The following is a 23371-nucleotide window of genomic DNA, read 5'->3' on the forward strand; positions in this document are numbered from 1 at the left end:
TTAGTGAAGGAGCAGTGGATCATAATGCTTTTAATGACCAAGTAAAGAAGAAATATGTTGAAAATAGACATGGATAAAAATGATTCACCCAAAAGGACCAGAACAACGCGATCTAGAACAAAAGTCAGCATAAGATGTCCCATATCGCGTTGTTGTGGTCATTTTTTGCATTGAGAGTATTTTGCATTAGGCACTCAAAACGACCAGAACAACAAGATATGGGGTATAAGCTAACATAGAATGTCCCATATCGTGTTGTTGTGGTCGTTTTTTGCTTTAAGAGTATCTTGCACCAAGCACCCATAATGATCAAAACAACGCGATATGGGATATATTTCAGCATAGGATGTCCCTTATCGCATTATTGTGGTCATTTTTTACTTTAATGCTATCTTGTACTAGGCGCCCAAAATGACCAAAACAACACAAAATGGGACATAATCCAGCATAGGATGTCCCACATCACGTTGTTGTGGGTGTTTTCTTCCAAACCTAAATGCTCAATTGGCATTAATCTTAGAACTATGGAAAAATAAACTAATGTTGTAAAATATCGCAAAATCAAATCAATCAAGGAAAGACCACAACAATGCGATATGAGACAAACTAACATAGAATGTCCCAAATCGCTTTGTTGTGATTGTTTCTCACTTGATAAAATCATGCAAACTTTAATAACTAACTATAATTTTTAAGGTTTCTCACTAATAGTGATTGTTGAAATTACTCTATCATTAAATTTGACTGTAATTCCAATTAGAATAGAAAATTACATTTTTCTCTTTCTTTCTATCCCATCCTTCATCAAGGATTTCAATAATATCTCTCTCTTGCATGTTTTCACATATAACCAGTATCTTCGTAACTCTTATAATTGACTTTGTTAACAAATGAAATAAGCTTACAATTTGGTTTGTATCGAGGAAGATCTTATGAACAAGAATCTCTTCGATACATGTTTTGTTGATCCCATGTCTGAATCTTTGGATTCTTTCTTTCCAACATGATATAAAATCGTTGGGCTGATCCTCTTTGCTTTCTTTTCTATAATGGCTATAGAAAAATCAACCACCCCTTCGACATTGTCAAGGGATTCCATGCATTTTCTACATCAAGTATCTTATAGATTGTAATCATTTGGACATTTGAAGATGGCCTTCTAGATCATGTTGCCATATATCAAGGAATGCAAGAGTGCAAACGGGAAATGGAATTTGGTAGTGATGAGAGTGCAAAAAAGTGATAAAATCACGCATGTGTTGTCAAATATGGAAAACGTGAGTTGAAAAGTATAGGCGTGAAATGTACATTTAAGCCTTACGAAAATGTTACATGTTGACAACATTTGACATACAAAAGGGAAAGAAAGATAATGATGGTTGAGTGTCTATTTTTCTTTTCGCTAAAAGGCCTAAGAATGAGTCTTGTTTTTCCCTAATGGCAGTTAGCAGCACGTTGGTAGTCTTAGGGTCTCTCACAGCACTTCCTTCCAATTTTTGGAAGAGACTATGGGACAGCTTTCGGCCTAGAAAGATCACCCTCTTTCTTTGGTTGATGGTGGCAGATAGGAGCTTGGCAATCAGTACTTGGCTAGGAGTTGGAGGTCGGCTTGCCCGCGGTGTGGCCACCCCCAGGAGTCTCATAGACATTGCCTTTGGGATTTCCCGAAGGCTCAATAGATTTGGTAGCGTATTCTCCGCATCTTTGCTATGGACAAGTCATCTACCCAGATCATTACATGGGGTACTGTCGCTTGGGCCATAGATGCTAGAGTGGTCAGGGCTTATGAGGAGGATGGGGGAGGGCTAGGCCCTCAGGTTTGTCACCATCGTATTGTAGCAGTATCAGTCACAGCCCCACCTACATGCAACTGGCGTCCAGGCTCATGCCAGAGATGGGAGATTTACAGTAGCATAGTGGCGTGGCACATTTGGCGTGCTAGATGCATTGAGGCCATCAAGGGTACCCACACTCCACCGGTTGAGACCATCAAGAGCATATGGCTTGATATAATTCACACCCTCTGCAGTCAGTGTGGGGGAAGTTGCAGGGGGGTTTTGACCACATACGGAAGTAGCGGGAAGCTTTCTTGAGGCTTTGGAGGCCTGGCTCTTTCCTCACAGATAGAGGCAGTGACCCCATTTGGCATTATAGACCACTTGTGTGGTTGTTCCCCCCTCCCCCTGTATGAGAAAGCCTTCTCCTCACAGAGCGGCTTGCCAGAGGAGAAGCTTCTCTTCCCCCTTATGATCATGTGATTCTCGCCCTTAAATGAGGCGAGTATGTATTTAGCCCTTTGTGGTTGTATCTAGCCCTCTGTGGCTCTTTTTTTAAACTAATAATAGAAGGATATTTTTCCTCCAAAAAAGAACATGTTCTCCCCAACTTTAGGGTCAGGGTTGAATGATAAAATCTCTCAAACTCTTTTTTAATTTTCTTAATTTATCACTAATTCTCTTTTTTTAATGATTAATAATATCAAGCATATTAGGCAACATTTATAACTATATAGAGATCTTAATCATGCATAAGAAATAATCTTCATCATTTTAAATCTCATCAATCAAGTTTTATCTAATAAAACCATTTTTAATGATTTCATGAATAGTGTATGTCAATACAACATGTCATTGTAACCTCATAGATCACATCCCTAAGGTCATTAAAAAAATCATGATTAGTATGCTTAATCCCTTGCTTTTGAAAGAGACTATCTTTAATTAAGAAAAGTAAAAATTACTGATTAAATTTAATCATGTAGTGTCCTTAGTCTTATCAAGATACACCTCTCTATCGACTTAATGTGCATAAATCATCAATCTAAGCCTTAATGATTGCTAATCTTGTTATAATAAGATTAGTGAATATTGATCATTTTAATGATTGAATTCCTAATTTAATTGCATAGAGGCTTCAGCAATGAAAGAGACTAAAGGACTATTTGATCAATTTTAGGATTGATCTTAATCAAGATATTAATTAAGTCTTAATCATTTTAACCTTATTAATTATATACTCTAATTACTCCTAGATCTTATCAAGTTTCAAGGTTAGATTCTAGATTGTGGAAATTAACTTAATTTCCACAAAGCTTGATTACTATAGGAAATAAAAAGCACGAAGCATGAAAATGGACCTACTACTTGTCTAACTTGATGAGAAAACTTGGAAGAATTGATTTGGCAAGATTGTAGTAGTAAAGTCACCCTTTCCTTCTTGACGATGGCATCATCATAATGGTGAAGAGAAGTGTGAATTGAAGTGTGTGTTATTGCTTAAAGTTATAAGGTTTATATAGGAGAGAGCATAGTCCTTCCATGTAAGAAAAGTCTTGCCAAGTGGAGAGAGGCATGGAGAGGAAATATAGGATTGTGGGTTTCTACATTAATTCACTAATATCCATTAAATTCTATAATTTTATATTATTTATCTAGCCTAAGGTCATTTAACCTTATATCTTTGTTCCCTTTTCACATGAGTGTCCAAACCTACATTTGAGGATTCAACAATTGAATTCAAAGCTCGGGTAATGATTTTAAAGCTTCTCGCAACTATCATTAAGGGATCAAGGCCAACTAGGCAAAGGCCTTATCAGATGAACCCCAAGTATTCTGCTATTATGTAGCAGGAAATAAAAAATTTTATTACACGGAGATGTGAAGGGAGTAACACCCAGAAGTGGTGTAACACACAGTACCTATCATTGAGGGATCAAAGCCAACTAGGCACATGCCGTATGAGATGAACCACAAGTATTCTACTATTGTGTAGGAAGAAATTAACAAACTTATTATTCAGCAAGGTTCATCTATGGAATTTTACACTGATTAGGTATCACTCATCATCGTTGTGCCAAAAAAAAATGGAATGCTGCGAGTATGTGTAGACCTAAAAAAGGTCAATGTAGCCACACGAGAAGATCACTATGCCATATACCAAACATGTATTAGAAAGAGTAGCTAGCAAATAAGCCTATAGCTTTTTAGATGGATTCTCTAGATATAACCAAGTGTTTATTATTACACTTGAGGACTAGCACAAGATTGCATTCACAATGATGGGAAGCACGCTTTAGCTAATTGGGTTATGCCCTTTGGACTAACCAATGTCCTTGCAACATTCAAATGGCTAATGTGCACAGCTTTCAAGGATTATCTACTACAGAAGTGGTTAGAAGGGGAGGAAAGACAGTTGTGGGCTAGGGGAGGAGGTAGAAATCCTCCCTAGTTTGCATGATGATGCCAGTTGTAGAAAGCTTACATTATGCCTCCCCTAATCTTCCACTAATCAAAGATTAAACAAGCTAAAATACTTTTTGATTGAAACCCTAATACATGTAAAAGCCCTAGTTCATATCTAATCAAGCATAAATAAGGCTTAATAGAATGCTAATCAACTCACTAAACCATTGAATGACTCTAAAGCATGTTTAAAATGATGCTAATATGCAAGAGTGAAACAACACTAGTGATGCCAAGAGCCAAGAGAGTAGGGCCACCAAGTGATTCTCATTCGATTTACAAAAAGATAGGGTTAGGGCTATCTCCTAACTAGCCCTGCTAATCCACTATGCCCATAGTAAGGCACCATCCATCGCTCGTTTTTGTCCCTACCCAAGGTCCCAAAAGGCTATAAGCCCTTTCTTGCCATATGTATCCACAAGGGAGCAATTTTGGGGGAGGTGTTGCCAGGCCTCCTTCTTAGGAGCATGTTTATACGAGCATGCGAGCAGTTTGCATAGTCCACCACGGTAAAATCCCTAAAATGAGGATGGATTCTTATCCTTCTATGAGGCAGCAATGTTAATCCCATAGGGTTGCCAGGGCTACCTTTTCAATAGAGTCATTAGGTTCATAGACAGAGCATAGAGTGAAGCAAATATAGGATTTTCTCACTTTATGCCCATTTTTATCTTTGAATTACTCCTCACATGTACAACCTGACTTCATCAAGATGGCCGTCCTACCCATGTGGCTTCTGGGTGCATTAATGTAGTCAGGAGCCCCACCCCTCTCAAGATTACGAGGGCAATCGTCTTCTATCTTTAATGTAGTCAGGAGCCCCACCCCTCTCAAGATTACGAGGGCAATCGTCTTCTATCTTTAATTCCTAAAGGCATAAGAAATCCACTTGTTGCCATTTAGCAAACACATCTAGAGCCTATCTATGTTTTCGTATAACACATAACCCTAAAATATTCTAGCATTCTAGGAGAGGATGCTAACTTTCACATTCATGGACATACTAACTAGTGTGGGGGATGACTTGGGACATTTCTAGATCTATGGACTCAATATTTGTAAGAACATCAACTTATTGGCCAGAATGAGTGCATGACCTTTTTCTCTTGCCTCTTTCTTGAAGGAAGCATTAGGGGGACGTACATTGGGGGGAGGGATGTTGGGGGTATTTTCACTACAACAAGGGAGTGTAGGTGTTAGATAAATTATCATCTTACCCCAAGGTGGTATCCCATGGGTGGATCCCTTGACTCGGGGAAGGGACATTGGGGGGGGAGGGATGTTGGGGTATTTTTTCTACAATAAGGGAGTGTAGGTGTTAGAGAAATTATCATCTTAGTACCCCAAGGTGGTATCCCATGGGTGGATCCTGGTCACATTTGTATGGGAATTCTCTACTCTAGACACAAACTGGTGTAGTAAAGGAGAAGGCTAGCCTAAGGGGATATCAAATCTTCTCTGTGATGCATCCTCTGTGTGGGGGATTTTGAAGACTTTGCCTCCGTACTAAAAAGTGACCTTATTGTGGGGAAATATTTAGTGCAATGGCCTGTTTACTTGCATTTGTAGTAGGAGTTTGTGAACCTACCAAACTTGACAGCCACATTAAACTCAATTCCTTTCTTTGGTGTAGTTGCATGTCTACTTGCATTTGTAGCAGGAGTTTGTGAACATGCCAAACTTGACAACCATGTTTTCTAATATGGAGAGAGCGAGCTCATCAGGGATATCATTCCTTCTATCTTAGAGTATGTAGCATCTGTGTAAAGGGTCACCCCCTTCATTAAGTTCCAGAGGCAGTGCATAAAGAACTTTTCCCAACACACCATCCAATCGTGGGCCTAGCATTGGGTAGGTCCAACAAAACTATGCCACTTATGCACACTAGGCACTCATTTTGGATAAAGAATTATTTCCAATACACCAGCCCACTGTGGGTAACTCTGACCATAGATAATATGATGGTAGGTTTAGGAAATCGACCCACACCAGTAGGTACTCGTTCTAGGGTACATACTCAGGTTTGAATGCTAGGTACCAAGGGATGATATGCACCAGACTACCATTGTAGCTAAGCACCAGAGAGCAGAGAGTTTTCATACATAGGGATTTATGCATGCATGCTCAAGCAAAGATCTCTTGTATGCATAGAGCCTAGAGCTCTTACATGCATAGAGCGCATGCACATGCAAATAGCAGAGAGCTCAAGCAAAGAGCTTTTACATAGATCTGCATATATATGTGAAGAGTATGCAACTTTATGCATATGTATGCATAGAGCACATACACAGAGCTATATACATATACAAAGAGCTCATGGATGCATGACCTTAAGCTCTATGGCTTTATGTATAGAGCTCTAGCAAAATACCTATAGGAAAAGAAACCCAAGGCGCTCAAGGTCACTGTGCAAAGAGAAATTTCAAAAAAGAGAGAAAAAGTAAAGAGAAGTAACCTTCTTATTACGATTTTGGTAGCGGGTTGAAGAGAGAACAAAGCTTGCAAAAAAAATCCAAAACCCAAAGTATGATATTATTTTACAAAAAAAAAAACAGAAATAGAGAGAAAAAAACAAAACAAAGTAGAATTACTCCTTTGTTGGTTGTAGATCTATGGAAAGAGAGAAATAGAGAGACCCTATTTGTAAACCCTAACCTTTGTTTGTTGTAGATCTATGGAAAGAGAGAAGTAGAGATACCCTATTTGTAAACCTAACCTACAAAAAATCTAAAAAACACACAAGAATCACTAAAATAACAAAGAAAGACAACTTATTTTTCTAAATTTTTAAAAAAGAGCATTACCTCTCTTATCATAGCTCTATGGAGAAGAAAAAGAGGACAAGAGATTGGAAGGCCCAAGTGCCATGTAAAGGATACATGGAGCAACCCAATATCGTGAGGCTTTTCCCAATTTCACTTGGTAGTACAAATAACTCAATGGAGAAACTAGCATGCCATGGCCTAGCTCACACATGTAAGTTAAATAGGGATAAGGCACCAACCCATGGAGACCATGGAAATGGCCTAGAGACCTCTGTCAAGAGTATTTAAGGACCACGAGGAATCTCTTAATTATGGTGATGGATTACCCTTTTTCTTTTATTATTTTATTGGTGACACAAGGTCGTGTCCCATGAGAACCAAGGCATTAGCCTCAAGGTACCACCATGAGTAACCAAGAGTCCTACCATGCTCCTATATGGCAATAGTTATCTTCTTGGTCTCAGTTTTTTCTTTTTTTTTCTCTTTTTTAAAGTATTTTTATTATTTAAATCTACTACATCCAAAGTTCACTAAAGGTTGAGTGGGAGCAATCGGCATACTCCATGGGCATATTGTAAGGCCAATCATGGTCGGATATGGAAATTATGAAGTCTAAGAAATAATAAGGCCTTAGTGTTCATGTACGAGACAAGTAGAAAGTAGTTCATTCCAATCATAGAGTCATTGAGTTAATCCATGAATGCCATTTTGCAAAGTAAAGAACCAATTTTAAAGGTAAAGTTAAGTTAGGGTGCACCTGAGCAAGTGGAAGGATTCGATCCATATCGAGGATGCATGTTCACCACCACTGCTGCATGGGTTCTTCAAGTCATAGAATCTGGATTTGGTGCTTGGACTGTAACTCAATAACATGTAAAACAATTCTATTGAGCAAGTTGATGGAAGAGTAGGCAATGGTCACATTGTATTCTGGCTAAGAAAGGGCATATGTACTATAGGTAAGTTGGTCAAGCATCCATTAGGAATTTTTTGAGGTCATTTTGGGGCCCTGTAAGGAAGTTTGACCGGAATATTCCCCCCAAAAAGGGGCACTGAATAAAATTTTTGCAAACGAACTCCAAATTTGTCGGACCTTACATATTTAGATTCTACTCTTCAAAAGCTATCCATTGATATATAACACGATAGGGTTCGGAGAAGGGACAAGATAGATACCTAGAAGATTCCTTTTTGCATGGGAAAGATTCACGTAACTCGGATCTTACATATTTAGATTCTACTCTTCAAAAGCTATCCATTGATATATAACACGATAGGGTTTGGAGATATGTGCTAATGTTCTCATCTTTTTTAGGTTTATTTTTGTTAATGTTTTATGTTCATTTTGGTATAAGTGTTATCTTATTGTACATATGGGAATTAATTTGTTTTCCAACAAGTTCTCGCTTTGTGTGAACTTAAGTTATCATGGAACAAAATAGTATTTGGGGGTACAAATATAAGGAAAAGCTTAAGTTACTTGCAAGCAAACACACATGCACAAGAGAGAGCAAGACACAAGGGAGAGATGGATGGCTGGATTTTCTTCTATCTTCTTCTCTTCTCTACAAACCATTAACATAAAGAGATAAGTCTTCTCTTCTCTACAACCATTAATATAAAGAGATAAGTACATACTATAAGGTAAAGTACCCTCCTACTATAACATACAATGGTCAGTCCATAGTGTGAACCTATGCCATAACTCTAGTACTCCAAAGTGGCTATCACATAGCTTGTCATCCACCACTGGTAGTATATCAACCATTATGTCACCAACCATGCTAGTGGCATAAGTGTGGAAGCTATCACCCAAGGAGGTCATCAATCTCCACAACACTGGTTGAAATTGATATCTTAATTCAAGTTTACACACCCAAGAAAAAAGGTGGATTATGCATTACTAGCCTTGGCCATGTAAGCAACAAACCTCACGCTCAAGTGTCTATAGAGAGAGATAGACCATGGGGTGTGATCATAAGACATTACATTCAACAAGCTAGTGGCCTCTTTGGATAGGCAGAATGGCAGGGTATCACATGGTGCCACATTATAGATACCACTGGGAAATGCTCCATCAAAATCTCCCCACTTATGTAGGGCTTCGTGCATGGGTGGAAAGGGATTCTAACTACACTACAATGGACTGGTTTGTGCACCCACTAGTTTGTGATAGTGCCTTGGATGAAAGCATTTGGTGGCCTCATTGCAATAAGGAACAAGGAAAGCCTCAAGCGTTCATGCACCTACACTAAGCCTGTAAGATTCACAAGGAAGGTCTCCTCATTTGGCATGACCTTTGGGATGCCCAGCTTACGTAGTGGGTCAGACTCGGAAGGGCATTGCCAAGCAATATGGGCTCTCACTCCTAGCACTCAATGTGTTGCAACAAGCAGTAGCAAAGGAACTTCCTTCCTATTGGCCCATAACACTTTGGCTTAGCCTCGATGATTGGCTCTGCAACAACTAGAGGAGTAACACCTTGCGAAAGCCTCTATTGAGCATGAAGGATGCAAATATTCTAGCCTACTTCATTGATTTGAATCTCTAGCTGGCTATACCCATGGTGGAGTACCTTCTCTTACGAAAGCCTCTATCAAAAGCATGAAGGCTACATATATTCTAGCCTACTTCATCAATTGGAATCTCCAAGTGCCTACCCATGGTGGAAGTATCAGAATCCTCCTAGACCATGGAATAGATGCACTATGGAATTTTGGAAAGATACCCCATGCTTTAAGGTTAATCATTTTCTCTAGAAGATTCTCCATCACAAACTCCCTACCTAGGACTAGTTAGCCTATAAGCCCGACATCTCAGTCTTCTATCCCCTTTGTTAGTTCGTAAAAAAGAGAGAACGTATTCCATCTCTTATGGGTTTGCCCCAAATCTCAAGCCCCCTGAGCGGGATGTGCGAATGTCTTTGTGTGACAGAGGAACCTAGTATTAATTCACACAGAAGAATGACATGCTCGATGACACTAAGAAGCTGAATATTACCATGGTATATCCGTCTATCCCCTAGATGCACTACAACATTATAAACACACAATGGATGGCCTAGAAAATCAAAGCCTACTTTGCATGCTAAATCGTTTAAGAGGCATAGACATTGCCAAGAGTAATACTCAAGTAAGACCACCTAAAAATGGCAACAAACATAACAAGTCATGTTGAGAAGTTCACTAGGGAAGGGTTCACATGTGGGCTACACAAATGAAGTATCTGTTAATACACAAAAAGCTAATGAATATGGTAAAGGAAAATGCACCTAATAACAAAATTGATGAGTGGCTCGAGAAAGATGAGCAAACATTGTCACTCATTGTGTTACATTTGGGGCCTAATCTCATTCACCACATTGATCATAAGGATAATGCTAAAGATGGGAAGAGTTAAATTCGGTGTTTGGAACTAAGGCTAAAAATCAATAAATTTATGTGAAAATTGAATTCTATGGGCTGGAAATGAATTTCAATGAGTCATTAGCAAATTTTTATTAGAAAGATAAAAAGTATAATGATGCAACTAGATGGCATAGATGCCAAGATAGGACATAAAGATGTTTTAGCCATTCTCTTAAAAAGCATGCCAAAGGAGTACAATGCATTAGGTGTCTACCCTAAATAATTTACTGGAACCAACCTTTAAGGGATGTGTCTCCTCTATTTTTGAAGAAGAAAAAGAGCTAAAGCAAGGAAGCACAACTGTGCAACATGATTTCTTCACAAGATAAAAAAGAAATGCTTTTACTATGAAAGGATGGGACATTACCAAAGTGAATGCAGACTCATGCACAAGCCAAAGTGTGATCATTGTTGCAAGAAGCTAGGACACAAAGAAGAGGAATACAGATTCAAGAGCCCAGAAGCCAACTACATGGAGTAGTCTTCATCAAGCAAAGAGGAGATTCCCAATGATAGACTCTTCTAAGAGCTACATTAACAAACCTCATTGCCCAAGCCTACATTTCAGCCTACATATTTAAAAGGGGTCACCATGATTAGATACCCATCTCATCTCATTTCTATTGACTACACCTTACCACCTTAAGTAGCTATGTTGGCACTAAGGGTGGGTGATGGCATGTTGTAACCAAACCTTGCTACTTGAGCAATCATGCACCCAGGGGGATATTGGAGTTGTAAACTCACATCCCACCACCTTGCGATAGCCTAAGAATATGGCACCAAGGGAAGGTGTTGAGAGATGGTGCCACAGAGCACAAGGAAGGTAGAGAGTGAGTGTAAGAGCAAGCTACCACATGTGCAAGCTAGAGTTATCCCACATGAGCTAACAAAGCCAAAATGTACCTACCTCATATAAAAGGGATCACTTTTAAGCAATCAAATCAAGCAAGCAAAGTCTCAAGTCTTTCTATAAGCACAATTTTCAATCTTGTAACCTAATTGAACTTGAGTCTAAATCTTAATTAGTTTAGTTTCTCATCATTATGTGTATAATTGTAGGAAACATCCACCCTAACTTAAGGTTTTTGCATCATCTCTTTAGCACACAAGCTTGCATAGCCATATCTTCATGTGCTGTGTTTCTCAACAAAGCTCACACCACATCAATTGTTGACGTGTAGAGCTTATAACAAAATATTGAATGGTGAAGATGAGAACCAAGAATTTAAATCCCTCTTGAAGCCTGTCGACTTTGACAACTGCATTCATGTTCTACAGCCATGGACAATCTTCCACAGAAGCTTAGGATAAGGTTTTCAAGATTGGACGATGCCAAAATTACATTCCTATTTGCGCTCAATGTATTAAGTCAGAACGGTGGAACTGGCTTGCCTAGAGCAAGAGTTTCCCTAGAAAGATCACATGGCTACATGGCCCACCTTGATTAACATTGGGGTAGCCATTGGGGTAGCCACTACATGTTATCTTGGGAGATGTGGACCTCATTAGGCCACCCAACCCTCGCACCATCCATAGCAACCATATAATTCCAAATCTGTGGCTGTCGGTTATTTTAAAGCGGAGTTTTTTATTAGATCTAAAATTACGTCGTGCAAGTTTTATGTGACTCTTGAGCATCATCCTTGTTGGGAGGGGATCAATCATGGCCATGGATTGCATCATCAAGTAGTGGAAAGGACCACAATGCTCCCATTCTGAATGGTTACCATACCCTTGGTGGTGGGTGAGGACACTCTAAACCTATCATAACATCCCAAGTATCATCCTCCACTTGTAAAGCCACCACCTCAGGTAACCTCTAACACTACATAACAGTCTTGCCTCCATTACATCAGGCCATGCCCTCAACCCATTATTATAAATATCCAAGACCTCATCAGGGCGGCAAAGACAAAGACCACCCCCCAAACCTCAACTTCAGCAACCCTTCATGATGAAGGTCACCAAAAAAGAAAGGATACCTAAGAGCATGAGGCTAGCCCCCCACGAAAAGTACGACACCCAAGCAAAGACCACCATTTGACCCAAAGCCCAACCACATGAGCAAAGATATTCCAAATGGGAGTCCCATGACCCCACAAATACACCTTTGAACGTCAGAACCAAAGCCATGCCTCTGATGCTAGCTCCAAAATTTAAGCAAGAATGGAGAATAGTAGCTTCTACCTTGACTCATATGTGTTGACACCACCTTCAGAATAGTCGAAAGACTTTGTAGCCTTTGAGTAGCAAAAGAGGCAATGCCTTGTTCATGTGCAGTGGCCCTATCTGTCCTTGTGAGCATCAAAGAAGAGCTGCTCTCGAGGGTGCCAAACCGCAAAGAGAACCATGCACGCATTTCTATGGCACCATGATTAACCCCAAGGCTCAAAACATTCACCAACAATGACCCCATAACGCCTGTGTGTGCCATGTTGCAACACCCACTTGCAAGATGAAACTATAAATACACAGCTCAATCTAGCACGCTAGAAAAGCCGACCACATCTAGGTGTCCAAGCTGTTGATGTGGATGGGCAAAGAATTCTCTATCGTCGCTCACTAAGTGCGCACATGATAAGCCTTGAAACCTAGCTCATGTGTACATATGTATAATGTAAACATACGTCCCCTTCAAGTGTAAAGTTTGGACCTTGTTAATCAAAACATACAACCTTGCACACAAGAGAAGGAGAGAAGAAAAACAAACATGCAAGGGTCGAGTCAGAGACCTTAGCCAACACTAATGAGGGTTGACTCCCCTTTGTGAGGCCGCTAGGGGCTCACTCCACCACCACTTGTGTCACTGAAGTGGATATTCAAGAGCTAGGTGAAGAGCAAGAAGAAGGGAGCTACAAAAAACTCAACCTTCACTCCATGCCACATGCATGCAAGAGGGACCTTTTGGTAGAGAGACAAGAGAGGGGAGAGGAGAGGAGAAGCTAGATCATCACCATCCCTACAAGCATACACAACCATAATCAAACATGCAAGCGTCAACAACACAAGCATGTTTCCACAAGCTTAAGAGAGAGTGAGAGAGAGAGGCAAAACTCAAACGAGACTAATGGGATTGTTCCTTTTCATATTCCATAAAATGTCTTATATACAAGAGCTCTCATTTTATAATGGCTGGCTGCCCATTTATAAATTGGGGGCCCAAAACTAGCTTCATAGATCTATGTACATCTCTTTCCTATGACCAGCATTACACAAGCCGTAAGCTCAGTCATCCCATACCTCTTTTATCATTAAGCACTTTGCGTGGTTACAAAAAGAATGTTACAAGAAGCGTAGCAACACTTGAAAAATAATGTTAATCTAAATGGTTAACATACCCTCCTCCCTAATTCAAGTCCGTCCTAGACTCGATAGGTCTAGAAGGTAGTCATGTCTTTGAAAGTTTGGAGGCACCAAGCTAGCATCCACATGACACGCTTGTAGTAGCCAAAGATTTTCTTTAGTGTGTTGGCTCTTTGTTGATGTCAAAGGCCAATCGTTGCATGCCTTCATGGTAGTGGTTCTAGTTGGGGAATGCCTGCAACAACATGATGATGAGGTTGAAAAAGCAAATAGTGGGGGTAACCACCGCAGGGTCACGTACTTGATCATATCTCCGGATGAACTCGTGGATGCACTTGATCATGCTCTCTTCAGTGCAGGGCTACTGGGGCATCGAAGGAGAGAACCATGGGAAGTTGAATAGCAACTTGGGGTTTTTTGCTGCTCCTCGTGGAAGAGGTTCTAGGCCCACCTTTGTCTGATTGGCATGTCCTCAGGGTTGATTCAAAGGGGGTGTGGCACCTTGTAGTAGTTCTCCCAAATGTAGGGTTTCAGTAAGAATGGGTGCCTCGAGGCTAGCTGCCCATGAGATTAAACGTTATGGGGCGAGCAGTGGTGGGTGGTTGATGGTAGCCTCCTCATTGTTGGGGGGCATATTCTCATGCCGCCAACTACTACGATGCTTCGCGTCGATGTATAGATGCAGGACATAGGTGTGAGTGGCACTGACCAAGTAGGATTTGTATTGCCTACTTGAACTCCATTCTGTCAAGGGGGTCACACCCGCTAAATAGGTTGATGAGCGAAGAGTTGACTTCCTCATGCTCGAGTGGTGGCAGCATCAGGATCTCACCTTCTTCTAAGGGTGGGTAATAGGAGGGGATTTTGGTTGGTGGTGGTGACAAGGTTGGAGGGGTTAGTGATGACGAGGTAACCATGGTGAGGCTAGCATGAAGCACGGGGGGAGGATTTGCTGATATATATTGAAGGTAAATTGGTGAGGGTAGTGTGCATGTATAAAGTCAATGTTAATGTGGAAAGGTGAGGGGGGGGATTGGTGAGGGAGGTGGAGTGGGGAAACGGATGGGAGTAGATGATTGGGAGGGGAAGAGGGGGAGTGTTGTGGTGCCAGATGGGAGTAGATGATTGGGAGGGAAAGAGGGGAGTGTTGTGGTGCCAGATGGGGGTGGGGTGGGGGTGGTTGGGTGATGGTGCTAGGGTAAGATGGGATGGAGGGTGGTGGTTGATGGGGGGGGAGATGATGGTGGAGGCTAGGCTCCAAGGGTTCTGTGTACGTTGTCATGGCCCCGGTAGGGTCACTGCCACTTTCTTTGTCGTCAGAGTATTCTAGGCCATGTGTCCAGAAGAATACCTTGGCCTTTGCAGCTTCCTCTGGTGTAAGTTCCATTGAGAACTCCACGTGCGAGTCATCAAACTACATAAAGCCTGTGGCTTCCATTACTTCCATCTGGATATGGCATCAATGGTAAAGGATCAGTAGGCCATCCAAAGAGTAAGGTGGAAGAGGTTCTAGGCCGTGGCTTCCATTAGGTATGGACACAAGCCATCCGGGACGCGGGACGAAGAAAAGGAAGTCGTTTGGGTCTCGTGGCATCCTGAAGCGGAGCAGATGCGACCAACTTATCAGGTTTTCTTGGAGAGGGTGGATAGGATGGTCGAAGAAGACGTGGGGGTGGGTGAAGGAGATGAGGCCTTGGAAAAAGAATAGGTGGAGGAGGGTGATGCTATGGATGGGGAATTTGGTCAGGATGTAAGCATAGGTGGTACGGGAGATTGGCTCTTTGATGAAGATATTATGCTACAACAACAACAGATTGAGGCGAACCATCCTACAGTGGAGGTCGAGGAGCTGGAATGGGTTTTGGGGAGGGATGGCAAGGTTGGGGAGCTCCATTGCGGTGTCCACCATCAAAGCATCCACCTTTTGATCAGTGGCACCGGAGGAGAGGACAGAGGGTGTCGGTGTGGGGGATGTGCTGCTCTTGCCTTTGCGGCTTCTAGCTAGGCCTCTTTTTGATGGAGCGTCTCCTCAGTGATTTCTCGATAGCACTGGAAATTTAGCTGTGTCTTGCTGAGGGCTTCTTCCGTCTCGCTGCGGCCAAAGCTCTTTTGTGGAAGTCATTGGCTACTGCTTGGGGCTAGGGACAAGTTGCTCATAGCCCTCTAGTTGGCTTCCTGCATTGCTTAGAGCTGATTTTGGAGCACTGAAATGGTCGAGAGGGCACTAATCAAATGTTGCTCCTTCTCATCGATGATCATCTAGAGATGGAGATTGTTCAGGTTAGAGGTGTACAAATCATCAATAGTTTGCCGCTCTTGAGCTTTTGTGAGCAACATTTGTTGCTGGGCCATTGCTGCAACCTCCTGTTGGCGGTAAATGCAATCTGTCATTTGTATGATGAGCTCACAGACCATGTGAAAGAAGCCCTGGGTGAAGTTTGGGACTTCCCCGTGTGTTGTGCGGACATACTCTCTACGTACGCTTCATTGGATTAGAAGTTGTCTGTCCTTGTCCAGTGGAGGGTCTCTAGAGTGTTGAAATGGGAGGAAAGAGGAGAGGATGGGCCTGCATATGAGTAATGAGGGGGGAAGTTAGATGATCCTTCAGGGGGTAGGGTTTCGGACTCCTCCTCAGTTGCCTTTCGTTTTGCCTCTTCAGCTTCTTGGTCTTCTGGGCTGGGCTAGGGCCTTGGGCTATGGGGGAATGGACTCTTTGCCTTTGGGCTCTGGGTGATGGCATGTTGTCGGCGGTGGTGATTGGGGAGAGGATTGGGGTGGAAGCAGAGAGATGGGGACTACGTCTGACCCACTGACTTGTACAGCCCTAGAAAGTTCCTCCCACCTTGCGACGTGATAGAGGAATTTGGTGAGGAGGGTTGCGGCTGGGAGATTTCCCTGAGGGTTCCAGCAGACGGCATGTATCTCTTTGTTTAAGTACTCTACCCAATTCACAGGTATCCCCTGGTGAACTCTGGCCAATGTGGACAGGCTACAAGCGGCTAAACCTGTCAATCCACGTGGTAGTCAATAAAAATGAAAGGACCCTTGCTGGCATCACTAGCTCCTCCTGGGTGATGTTGCTCCATTTGACGTTATCTTTGGTGATTGTGCCTCTGAAAGTACCTTTTGTCAACCATGGGGCATTGGTGAGCCTCACATACGGTTGGTCTAGCCAAGGGAGATGGAGGGCATCTCTGATGAGATCTACACTGAGGTGAACTATCTGTGGCTACCCCTCATTGTCTAGCACTTGACCTGTGTGCTGGTTGGCATCATAAGTCTCTGTAAAATATAAGCAGTTGTAGAGGTTAGGTCCCCATGGCTCCATGGTAGGCAAGCCTCTAAGTCCCAGCTGCTCAAGGCAGGCTGCAATGGTAGGTTCAGCTGCCTGCAATCACCCTTTAGCATGGTCTCGTATAGTACAACAGCTTATGTTCCACTTTGTGATTATTCTTCATGAATGAGTGGACTATGTGTCCACTGACCTACTTCATTAGCCAATCCCCCAAGTGTGATAATTGGGTAAGGTGGCGGCCATACGCCTTGAAGAGTCCCCATGCCTCGCACTTCTTCGTGAGGGTGGGGTGCTTGAGGGTTTCGAGTGAGGAGTCGGATGAGTCAGCCGTCGCCGCCATGGTGAAGGAGGGTGAGAAGTAAAGGAAGGCTTGAGGAAAAAGTTTTCAAGAGTTCTGGTAGGCTGAAGGCTGACAGTGAGCAAATGAGGGTGGGTTCCATATAGATAGGTTCCAAAAGGACACGGCCATGACAAGAGGTTGGTATACAGGTGTGGAATTATTCCTAGGAAACGAGCATACCATTTGAATGGTATGGCATACCAGTTGGAGAAGCGTTTGGTACGGGCGTGACATGTATTTGGAATGGGCGTACCATTGGTTGGAATGGCCATGTCCTTTGAGTGGTGAGGTTGGAACATGCGTGTCATCTGGAGCAAAGTTGGAACGGTCGTGGGCAAAAAGGGATGTTGGTAGTGGCAGTTCAACTAGATGTTGGTACGGCCATGGGCACTTGGAATTCTTAATGGTACGACCGTGGCACTTTTGGTATGCCCATGGCAAATTTGAAGTTCAGCATGTCCGGCCATGGAAAAGGAGAGATGAATGGTACAGTCGTGGCACCTCTTTTTTTTTTAGGGCATTCTAAAGCAGGTTTTTGTACCCTTGGGCTATGCGGCCAATGCCCCATTGTGGGTTTTGTACTGACTGTGCATGCCCAATTTTCCAAATGGAGTAGTCGGTTCCAATTAGGTGATGGCAAGGGTGGGATTTCCTTAGGGAGTGTAGAGGCTGGTGACAAGGGAGTACTTGAGCCTAGAGACGTTGAGGGTTGATTGAGAGTACTCCGATGTAGCCAAACAATGATAGGTGGAGGAGGAGTAACTGATGTCGAGGGTATATCTTTAGTATGGACTGTTGGCTGTGGTTGGGGGGTCACAGTGTTGTTGTGAAGCTTTTGTTGCCCTTTCTCGTGTGCAGTTGTTGTGGTGGAGGCCACTTTGGGTGTCCATTGAAGGGTGGGGGATTGCAGAGTGACAAGAGTTGAGAGTTGGTGCCTTGGTGATTTGGGGACCCAAATGTGGCGATTGCCCTGATAGAAATGTTGAGCCTGTAGTAGAGGTTTTTGGGATCCACTGGGAGGTTGTTTTTGGGATCCACTGGGAGGTTGTTTTTGGGCAAGGCTGAGGGTGTGATTGCAGGTAATTGGGCTTGGGAGAGCGCTTGGGCTGGCATTTTTCCTATACCTTGGGGGCTTGTGGTTGTCGAATTGGTTGCCCTCCTGCGAGAGGGGGATGAGGAACTCGGTGTGCTGGTGTATGAGCATGAGAGTTGGATCGTTGGGGGATCGACAAAGTAGAAGTGCCCTCATAATACCCTTGCACAGTTAGGAGCCTTTTAGGCACCCATTATTGAGAAGGCATGCCTTGTGTGATTTTGTTAGTGTATTAGGAGAGTTAGTGTTATGTGGTGGGTTAGCAGCTTGGGTGGCTTTTGAGATGTGGGAGTGGCTTGCTGCTGCCGAGTGGGGTGGTGGAGAGGATGTGTGCAAAGTGATGAGTGGACTCTTTTTGAGTGGTATGGATTTGTGTGGATGAGGGGTGGAATGATGTCGGTGACTGGAGGGGTGAATTTTTGGCATGGGTGAGCAACGGGTATGGGTTCTTCGTCTGTCATGAGGCCTATTTATATGCCCCTGGGAGAGCAGTCGGCCAGCATAAAAAGTGCCCACGACTGCATAAATGCAGTCGGCCAATCTTGACCATGATATGTTTCTGCCAAAGCTTGGCTTGCCTCGCTTTAGCCTCTTGTAGGGCGGCTTGTTTCATTTCTTCATGCTCCTTTTTTCTTTATTTTTTGCCGTTTGAATGGCCCTTGGGGTAATTTTGGTTAGTGGGCCATAGTAGCATTTTAACTTGCTACCATTGAGATATCCGGCCATTTCAACACCGTCAAGTGTCTCTATGCGCACAACACCTTGCAGGGTTATCTCAGTGACTAGGAATGGTCCTAAGCCTCTGAGCTTGAGTTTCGTTTTGTGTGTTTTTGTGCTGAATAGGAGGACCATGTTGCCCTTGTTCATTTGCTTGTCTTTTGGGGCTGGTCGTCAAACCATTGTTTCTGCCTTAGCTTTTCTACAATCATGCTATATACAGTTAGAAGGCATGTTTTGTCAAGGTTTTCAAGCTCGAAAAGGAAATAGCCTAAGACATTACCCATGATTTTCTCTTGTATAGCAGTGTGTAAGCTTGGGATGACCAAGAACCATTGGCATAACTGCCTTCAGTACCATAGGTCAAGCTGAAGGGTGTGGCATTGGTAGCTACCTTGTAGGAAGTTCTATAGGCCCAGAGTGTTGCTAGAAACTTCTGTTCCCAATCATTGCGGCTAGCCTCAACAGTTTTGGTGAGAATGGCACACAAAACTTGTTGGAGAAATCAAAGTCAAAGAGTGTGTTCTAGTGTGTAGTACTAGGAACTAGTTTATGAGTCTTTGTGTGAGAGAGTGCCACGTGTCACTTTGGGAGTTATCCCATAAGCATATGGTACTTGAGTGTGTGTGTTCACTCTATAAGAGTGATGTACTTTCTTGTGTGTCACATCAATCAAATCAAGCTATCTTGGTCTACATGTAAGTACTTGTTCATTGCTTTCATTTCCTTTCATTTCTATTTTATTATGTTTGCCATCTTTCCTTTCTGCAGCACCTAGAGTTAGCTTGCTCTCTTGTTCCGACATGGTATCAGAGCCATGCTTCTCCATGGGAAACCCTTGGGGGTCAAGGCTGACCCACAAATGGAAGTTGGTCTTCCTCCTTTGGTTGTCCTTCCATCTCCAAGCTAACTCTCTTTTTACAAGCTGCCCACTGCCCACAACCACCATCTCGCTACCAGCCTCTTCTTTGGCTCCACATCCATCGGTGCATCTGGGAGGCTCTGAAGCTTGCTGCCACATGAGCATCATTGCTATCACTCAGCTTCACCTACGCTAGAAAGCCCCTTGAGCTGGCGTTGGCACAGGCAGGCTCTGGCAACAGCAAAGGCTGGGCCTTGTCCCCCACTGGCCGCGCTCCATGCTAGACAGCCCCTTAAGCTGGTGTTGGTGCAAGGGCAGGCTTTGGCAATAGCAATGCTGGGCCGCGTCGTCCCCCACTGGCCGGTGCTCCGGTTGCATGAAGTCGTCGCTCACCGTCGCAAGCCCTAAGCTGCTCATGCGCCAATCCCCTTGCCCACCCACAGTCCTCTCCACCGCAGCCCCGTCCATCATCTCCAAGGCTTCTGCTGAACGTAAACACAACCTGTGAAGCACAGCTTCTACTGAGAAACGCAAACACAACCTGCATCTCCTGAGCCAGAGTGGGCATGCTGATGACTGCTGCTGGGCCATTTGCTGGATCTGGTTGTCGGGGGCAGAAGAAGGCGATGGGGCAGGAAGAAGCGATGGCGAGCAAGTGATGAGGCGTAGGTAGCCATTTGTTTAGGATAAGTTTCACAACCTTTATTTCTTGGCTTCACACTTCACCACAGATAGGGGTGCTTTCACATGAAGCTAAAACTTCCTACCCATCTGCTAGATAGGGGTGCTTTCACATGAAGCTAAAACTTCCTACCCATCTGCTGCACCATCAAGTCTTTTAAGATAAATTCCATTGCAAAAACAGTAAGTTTTTTAGTTCAGATTTGGGTCATCACTGCGCTATCTTCTAGTACATTGTTCATGGATAAGTTCAAGGGGGAAGGCTTTCCCACATGGAAAACCAAGATGTAGCTGCTACTTATGCGTGAAGGAGTCTGGGAAGTTGTTGAGAACGACACAATTGATGCACTTGATCAGCCACCACAAAGAAAAATTTAGAAGCAGCAAAATGCAAAAGCCATTGCCCTCATTGGTCTCTGCTTGTTGGCGGACTCTCTCATTCATCACATCGACTTTACATCCACGGCTAAGGAGATCTGGCATCGATTGGAGAGCATCTTTGGTAACAAGGTCACTAATTCCAAAGTTTTTCTGAAATTGAAGTTTTATGAGCTGAAAATGCAAGACAATGAAGAGCTAAGTGATCATCTCTCCAAATTTAATTCTCTTGTTCAACAATTATCAAGTTTGAAGTGTTCTCCAAATGATGAGGACAAGATGGCAGTACTAATCAAAAGCATGCAAGGAATTTCTCGCTTTGATCAGACCATTGAAGTATTATGCCTGGCCGCTACTACATATGATGACTTGGTTGCTCTTCTCATTGAGAAAGACCGCCCCCCGAACAAGGAAACCACTTCTACATCCTTGACCTCAAGCACTGAAGAGGCGCTTATCTCTGCCAGCGCAGATGGAAAGAAAACAAGAACATCATATGCAGATACTATAAGTGGAAAGGTCATATTGAAGCCAATTGCTTCAAGAGAAGGAGAAAGAACAAGAACAACACCATGCTAATCTTGTTTGCTGATGAACCACCAGACGAGCTTCTCGAAGATCATGCACTTTCTGCCCATGTCACCCTCGATGAGGATGACAAAGATTATTGTTTTTGATTTTCTCTATGTGTCCTCTACCTTGGGTTGTCTCCCAAAAATGTGTTGTTTTTACTTTGAGACACACCTAGTTCAAAGTAAGGGGGGGTGACGAGTGATGGTTCTCACTGCCGGTCTCGCAAAAGCTGACTGAGTAGTCTTTGACACACAGGAGGTTTTGGTCAGTTGGACTGGCTCTTTGCAGTATTGCGGTGGAGGGGGGATTGGTTTACTCCTTGCGTATTGGGTCTCACACTCTTTGCTCTGAGGGGGGATGCTGGAGAAATCATAGTCAAAGAGTGTGTTCTAGTGTGTACGAGGAACTAGTTTATGAGTCTTTGTGTGAGAGAGTGCCATGTTTCACTTTGGGAGTTATCCCATAAAAGCATATGGTACTTGAGTGTGTGTGTTCACTCTATAAGAGTGATGTACTTTCTTGTGTGTTACATCAATCAAATCAAGCTATCTTGGTCTACATGTAAGTACTTGTTCATTGCTTTCATTTCCATTTCATTATGTTTGCCATCTTTCCTTTCTGCACCTAGAGTTAGCTTGCTCTCCTGTTCCAACAAAACTTTGTTAGTGCTGTTGGCTTGGCCATTTGCTTGGGGATAAGCTGTAGGCTTCCTTTCCTGTGACCTGTTCAAGCACATGTTCGGTGAAGGGTAAGGGTAAACGATCTTGTATTATGGCCGCATTGACCTTTTTAAGGTCCACGCACACTCTTACCTTCCCATTCTTTTTGGGCACTATCACTATGGGTGATACCCATACTGTATGCTCTATTTCATAGATGAATCCGGTGTCAATGAGTCTATCGATTTCTTCTCGAACCATCTTGGAAATCTCTCCTTCGAATGTAGATGTGGTCGGTATCCCAATCGTGGATCATTTTGGTTCCCTCGTGAATGGTCACCCAAGGATGCAATCATATGAAACTGGCTGACGTCCGAAGTTCATCACCACAAAGGTGTGGTAGAAGGTGGTTCCAAGTATCTTTATTTAAAATTCTTCAATAGACCAATGGGTCTACCAATGGCTCCGTCAGTGAGTTTGACCACTAATGTTGTCTCATCCATAGCGGGTGCTCCCCATTTTTCCCAGCCTTGTTTGGTAAGAATGCTCACTCTTGCTCCTCCATCTAGGATTGCTGTGACTTGGAGGCCATTGAAGGTTATGTGGGCAATGCAACATTGAGTTCATCGCCCTTCAAAGTATTATCCGAGCTTATTTACTCAAACTATGGGGGTGCCAGTGATCTCTTGGGGTTTAACAAGCTCGTCCTCCTCTGACTCATTAGAGCTGTCTAGCTCTATGGATTCTTGCATGCCTTCCCCGAGGCGTCTCTCCATCCAATCCTTCAGACCTTTCCATAAGCTTGGGCTACCTTGAAGCAAGGTGCCAATGGGGATTTGGATATGAGAAGAGAGGAAGGAAGAGAGACTAGCAATGTCTCTAGGAGCAGAGGTTGTTCTGTGAGGAAGGTCGCCTTGGCTTGTTCTTAAGCTCTTATGTGTATATGGTATCTGGATGGGGATTTCTGTGTCCGTTCTTTTAAGATGGTCATCCCCCAAGTTTCTAAGATATTCATCTACTCGGTTCCCTTGGTGTGGGGGGTAGCTGTTGTTGC

Source organism: Cibotium barometz, chromosome 20, assembly GCF_041138505.1.
Source record: "Cibotium barometz isolate CiBa-2024 chromosome 20, ASM4113850v1, whole genome shotgun sequence".
NCBI classification, from domain to species: Eukaryota; Viridiplantae; Streptophyta; class Polypodiopsida; order Cyatheales; family Cibotiaceae; genus Cibotium; species Cibotium barometz.